The sequence below is a fragment of the Felis catus genome, chromosome D4, assembly GCF_018350175.1.
Source record: "Felis catus isolate Fca126 chromosome D4, F.catus_Fca126_mat1.0, whole genome shotgun sequence".
In the NCBI taxonomy this organism is placed as follows: Eukaryota; Metazoa; Chordata; class Mammalia; order Carnivora; family Felidae; genus Felis; species Felis catus.
Genome location: NC_058380.1, coordinates 30,140,946 through 30,147,361, shown reverse-complemented (window position 1 = coordinate 30,147,361; position 6,416 = coordinate 30,140,946). Strand labels below are relative to the sequence as shown.

Here is a 6,416-nt window from a genome sequence, read left to right as displayed (position 1 = left end):
AGGAGCAGAGCACAAATCTGGATGTCTGTTCAACGGCATTTATTATAATGCATCCCTCTAGGGGCCAGCAGAGCATCAGAGAACCATGGCATGCATGAAGCTGGAGAGGAGTGTTTTCCAGCCTTGTGTCCCTCAAAACATAGTGTTCAGCTCAAATGTCACTTCACTGTTCTGCCCAGATCTTGGATCCGTCTCTCTTCCTAGAGTCTGAGAGATTTTTAGATCTCAAGGATCCTTTCCTGTCAGTCCTCTTTTCCTATACCTCCCCCACCACCCATACGCTCCAAACTTTCAGATCCATCTTTTCAACACAATGAGGTTAAGGTCTCTGAGCAACTTCTTTTCTTCTCGTACCCACCCTTGTACCTTTTCTCTCACAGCACTTACATGCAAAACGATTTCTCCTTTCCCATTCAGCAACCCACTCTATTCACTTCTGCCTCCCGTTCCTACCTACCTTGGTAGATTTGGTAGACATGGCTTTTTCTCATTGTCCCAAAAGTCAACCTCCCAAAATAAACGCACACCTGTTTACCCATGCAAATAAGCCAGAAAGAGGATTAATGGTTGTCTCATCTCCATGCACAATATTTTTTTCTGAGTATACGCTGCCCCACAGGCTGTGGTGGCGGGGGTGGGGTGGGGGCAGACCAAAAGAGGAAAAGGGACCTGTCCTAAATTAGCCACTTACCTAAATTAGCTCATTACCACTTCAGGAGTAAAACTCAGCAGTCCTGACCCAGAGCAGATTCTGTTAGACAACAGGATTGGCCTGTTGTCTGGGTCCAATCAGCTGGGCAATAGTTATGGTTCTTTCTGAGCTGTTAGGTAGGACAAGCCCACAGTGAATTGGAAATCCCAAAGGTCAAGGGTTACCTCCTATTTACATTCACCACAGAGAGTTGGATGTAAGAAGTACTCAGGAAACATGAGTGGATGTGACTCTGTTGTTTATTTCAGAGAAGAAGGCAGGGAACCTACAAGAGGTTGGAGCTGGTTTGGAAAAAACAGAAGACCGAACTTGAACTTCCGGATGGAGTCTTTCCAGAAGTTGTTTCATTGTAGCTATTTTGCCTTTTAGTGCACCTATCGCTTCAGGGGGCTCTACTGTACCCATTCTGTGTGATCACCAGGAAAATGATTCTTGGTTTTTTAACATGTGAGTAAGCGGATCTTCTGCATCTTTTAAATCTCCTCCAGCTGAGCAAGGAACCCTGGCACTGAGGGGAGAAGGGGGGTAACGCAGAGTGGGTTTGTCCACAGATTTATTCACTTAGCAACATCTTTGCTTTTTTCTGCTCCCCATTTTTTGGGTGGCGGGGGGGAGGACACTACAATACTGGGATGGGTGAGCCGACAAGTGGGTGGATAGACAGAAGAAGGAGTTTCCTCCTTGAGATTCTCATAATTGGTGTGTGGTTTACATCCCATTCATCTGGAGGGTGCTGATAGGAATTGGAAACAGTTTGAGCTGAATTTGCCTCTGGTGACACAAAGGTGCCAATCTCAGCTTGTCAGTGGTCTCTTGTCTCCTTCACACCCATCAGCTCCTGCTTTATTTTAAACAAAACACCTTCCAGTGTCCTTAACCTCAAGTAACCAGCACATGAAGCTCTTTGCATTTAAACTGAAAGCACGATGACGTACATAGAGTTTTAAAAAAATAGCAGGAGAAAGGTGCAATGAAGTTCCAGGTGTCCCTCTCTAAAAGAAGCTTTTAATGGCTGAAAACTTGCAGAGAAAATGTTAACCTCCCAAACCAGGAAACAGTACGTACTTTCCATTTACATGAAAGGAATTTCTCTATATCCACAACTCTGGCCCTTGCTGAGTTTGCTTACTACCTATGAGAGAGCATTCAAATCCACTCTGGTTCATTCTTTTCAATGCAATATATTCCATCGTATAGTTATATTTAATTGATCTATTTCTATTGATGGTAGTTTTGGTGGCTTGCAGTTTCTCACGGGGTGGCTTTGGGGACAGAAGTCTCCTGGCTGGAACATGGGACCTCGTGGTCATTTGTGTGTTTGTCTTGTTGAAGGCATCTGTCAGCCAACGGCCAAGCACACAGACTCTTCGAGATACTCCATCTGGCAGTGCGGGCCCACCATGGGAGAGGTCAAGGCCCAGAAACTGAAAGCCAAAGAGGTACAGATAAAGGCACTTGGGCCCCTGGGTCCCATATGGAGATGCCACCACACAGGGGCCTCTGTGGGGAGTGGGGAAACACCGTCTGGGAGTCTGAGACATGCACTCTAGTCCTACGTCTGCAGAAGAGTAAGGAACACAAGGAGCCTTTGTTGTGCTCCGACTTAGAGCCAGCCACCTTGACATGCCATGGCTTTCCTCCCCGTCCCAGGGACAGGTGTTACCAGCCCCTTGCAAGTAGAGGTGGAGTCACCTGTCCCAGGCCAACACTACTGTGGTCCTGTGGTGCATGCTGGGGTCCCTTCTCAGATAACTCTGAGTCTGAAATTCTTTCCCTCCCACCCCTGCCCTGGCCTCCTTTGTAACTTTTCTTGCCCTCTCCTTTCAGGATAAACTAAATGAAGTCAACACGTGTGTATTAGCTCCTACTCTTTGCAGGACACTTTTTCTCCCTCTCCTGTGGGTTTCCAAATGGGAGGCACCGTTGCCTAAGGGGCTCCAAGGTTTCAGATCACCCTCATGGGCCATAGATTCAAGAAGTCCCCCTTCTGGCAGCCTCCTTGGGAAGTTGTCACAGGATGCCCTCCTGACATACGGGACAACTGGTGTGAGGGCGGGGTGGGTAGGGAAGTGGGTCCTCCCTGCCTTCAGCCTCTCCTGCCAACCCGAGGAGCCCACGGCTCCTCCAGGCCACGCTGTGAGCTCCAGCTCTGAGTGTGCTGAAGGCTGGGCATCAGAGGCTGCACCAGGGCTCAGGCTTGGACTTGGAAGGGAGGGATCTTAGAGGTTCCTAGAGCCCAAGGTGGGGGATGGGTTGGTGAGGACAGACGGCACGCTTCCCCAGGTCTGGAGACTGAAGGAAGAGGTGCCTGCTGTCAGGAAATGTCAGACACCTGCCCTCTCCGCACCGCCCACCCCGCCAGCGCCCACCCGGCCAGTGCCCGTGGGAAACCGACGGGGAGAAGTGGATTGACAGCCAGTAGCCCTGGCCTCAGGCCTCCCGCTGCCATCCAGCCCCTGTGCTGTCAGCAAGGCTGTGGGACCTCCCCAGACTGCTTCAAGGTTTGAATAATAACAAGGGCAGCCTTTCACGGAGAAGTTACCAAGGCGGGAGCTCTCTAAGCCGAGGCCTTTTCTAAACCCCAGGACAGCAGGCAGGCCAGGTACCAACACCCACATTTTACAGATAGGAAAACGGAAGCTAGAGCGGGGTCCAGCTCTGCGTCTTAGTGCGCAGCGCACTTGGGAGCTAGGCAGACAAAGCGCGAGGCTGAGGAGGGAGGAAACCTGGGTGGCAGGCCGGGGTGGCTGAGCGGTGGCTCTGGCTGGGGCACGGGGAAGCAGTTGCATTATAAAAGCCCTTTGGGCCTTGTCTTTCTTGAATGGGGCTATTTAGTGGTGAATCCATAATGTTGGAGCAGATTGGACTCCTTGGCAAATCCCTTGGCAAAGCCCTTGGCAGGCTCCCTCTAATGGAACATCCAGAGAGAAAAAGTCCCCTGTCCTCCTCCGCGGCCCTCGTAACCTCCGGCCCCACCCACGAGGATCTTGTTTGCTCTGGCAGACAGGGAGCCCATTCAGAGCCCTCGGGTGGCACAGGCAGAGTCTGGCCCGGGAGCCTGGCCAGGCCGCGTCTGGGTGGGGGGGCCGGGGGCCCTCTAGAAGTCCGCGCTGGCTGGGGAGGGGGCGGGGTGCTGACTTTACTCTGGCCCGTGAGAATGACTGACTACAGTAAACCAGAAAGCCACTTCCAGCTGGTGGTACGAGGTCTGGTGGGCGGGTGTCCGGTGCCATCCTGCCGCGGGCGGGGCTGCGGTCTGTGCCAGCCGCAGGGAAGGCTGTTCCAGGGCCAGCAGCAGCCCCGGGCGGGTGCCGGGCTGCGCACACAGGGAGAATGTTCACTGTACCTGCCCCCCGGCTTTGGATACCCACAGCTTCCCAGCTTAGCACTTTAATTACGCTGCCATCAGAGGGCTTTGTTTTTATACAAGGAGGGGCTGCCCAGGCCTTTGTATTTTTCCACGGATGGGAAATACTACCTTACCTTAGGCTCAAACCCCATCTGATTATGACGGGGCTGTGAGCGAAAGTCACAGGCTGGCGCCCAAACTGCCCCCAGGGGTCTCCCAGCCTTGGGAGTCAGGTCTTCATTTCCAGCCTCTTGCTGGGGCAGCCCAGCCCCCACGCGGTAAGAAACCTGGCTGCCCAGGGGTGTCCCCTCACAGGAGAACAGACGCAGCATAAGGAATATTGGCGGCTTCTGCCTCCTGCCTTTCTTGTTTGCCACAAGTGTCATGACTAGCTGAAGGTTATTATGTTTAAATATTAAAAAATGCTTAGCTAAATACATCGGCTTGTTTGCTTTTGCTGATAGTAACAGTCTACCCACAGAACCCTTTCAAACCTCTTCAGTGTTTTGGAAAGTGGATAAGGGACTCATTCAGTGACGTGCAAGTTTGACCAGAGCCAGGAATGAAGCATGGATTTCATGAAATGAGGAATAGCCTCAGACCACACACAGAGACATTTCTGAACTCAGGGCCTCCCTCTCTCCCTCTCTCTCTCTCTCTCTGTGTGTGTCTCTGTCTCTCTCTGTCTCTCTCTGTCTCTCTCTCTCTCTCTGTCTGTCTCTCTCACACGCACACACACACACACACACACACTCCCCTCTTCTGACCCTGGCAAGCTAAACTGGCTGGGACTGACAGAGGGAAAGCCCTTAGTGGCATCCATAGCCAAAGGCCGAGGGGGCTTCCAGGGCTTAGGTGGCCCTTTGTTGGCAACAAGCTGATGAAAAAATGGATTAGTGCAGTGTGCACCCCACCCTAAAGAGAGCTCACACACACACACAAAGCCAGCGCCACCTGAACACAGCTGTTTCAGAAGGAAAAGTTGGAGCTGAATGGAAGGTTGAAATCGCCTTTGTGCGGGGAGGCAGGAAACACACACACGTTTTCCCCAAGAATGAGGCTGATTTTTTGGCGACTTCTCCCGAGTTCAGTGATCCGGGGAGTGCCCTTGGCAGCCCTACTGCCCAGGCAACAGTCACAGGAATCAGGTGGCCCTACTGGACATAGCATTTCTTCGTATCATACGCGGTACTGTAGGTCACGAGGAACACAGGGCTGCACAAAAATGAGATTATCAGATCTTCTGGGAGACACTGGGGCAAAACTATGTATCCACCCCTTCGTTGCAAACTTCAAATGGAGTGAACTGAACCTGACTGGAGCCCTGTTTGAAGTTTGGAAGATCTTAAGTTTTCTTTTTCCCTTTTGAACTTTTATGTAAATGGAGGTTCCAATGTATCCAGAGAGAAAATGAGGCAGTTCATTCCAGAAAGATTTATGGTGCTTTCCCAGGCACAATGAGTGGGGGTGACTATGTGGGATGAGGGCAGGGTGAAGGAGCACAGCCCCCTGTCCCTACAGCCCCAGAGTCCTAGTCACATGCCATAGGGCAGCTCATTATTAAAGCGATGAGCTCCCCCAAAGCCTCGGCCCAGGCAGACATCACCATCATATTTGGCTCGGCAAAGCCTGCAGGCTTTTTGTGGCTCTTGTTTTTCCCCCTCACCATCCATTGCCTCACACTGTGATTGTCCTTGGGGAGGTGGGAGAGGGGAATTGCCAGCACCTTCTCAGGCTGTCCCCACTCGCCTCTCATCAGGGAGCTTCAAGGACAGTGACCTGGAAAGAAGACTTGCGTGCCTTCTTTCTTCTTACACTCACACTTTTGAAATGAGAAGATGATTTTGCCAAGAATAAACACAAAGTTGGAAGCCCCGAGGTTCTGGTTTCGTTTGGAATGAAGAACCCACATAGTTCCAGGATGTCTCAATAGGTCACACGAGTTCTTCACCTCAAGCAGCACAGACCATCAGGGGAAGGAGTTCTCTCTCCTGAGCTTTCTCCAGGTTTTCCTGAAGCTTCCTCACATTCTGTGACCGTGCGGGTGAGACCGTTGATCCTGCCTTCTCCTGTCTACAGCATGAACCATGGAGATGGGACAAGAGCCAAACTCAGAGGTTCCTGGCTGAGCGGCCACTAAGCATTCAGGAAGGTTTCCTCCCTCCATTCTCTTCCTGGGTTGACGCCAGCTCTGACGATGATGTTACCTCCCGCGATAAACTCACTCATATTGTAACCCAAGACCTGCCCTTCAATCCCTTTGCCCTCTACCCTTACGAACTTGTGTCCACAATTCATGTCCCAAACCTCTGCCTCCAAGGCAGCTCTGCTCCTGTACCTCTACCCATCCCATGC

The 6,416-nt window shown here is 51.6% G+C and overlaps 1 long non-coding RNA gene across 1 annotated transcript; it reads right to left on the bottom strand.

Moving 5' to 3' along the window:
* Positions 1-933: 933 nt before the first annotated feature.
* Positions 934-4,170, bottom strand: LOC109493621. The gene is made up of 2 exons (XR_002147898.2): positions 4,059-4,170; positions 934-2,136 (listed from the first exon to the last, which is right to left on the bottom strand). It is a non-coding gene; the product is annotated as an uncharacterized LOC109493621 (long non-coding RNA).
* Positions 4,171-6,416: the final 2,246 nt, after the last annotated feature.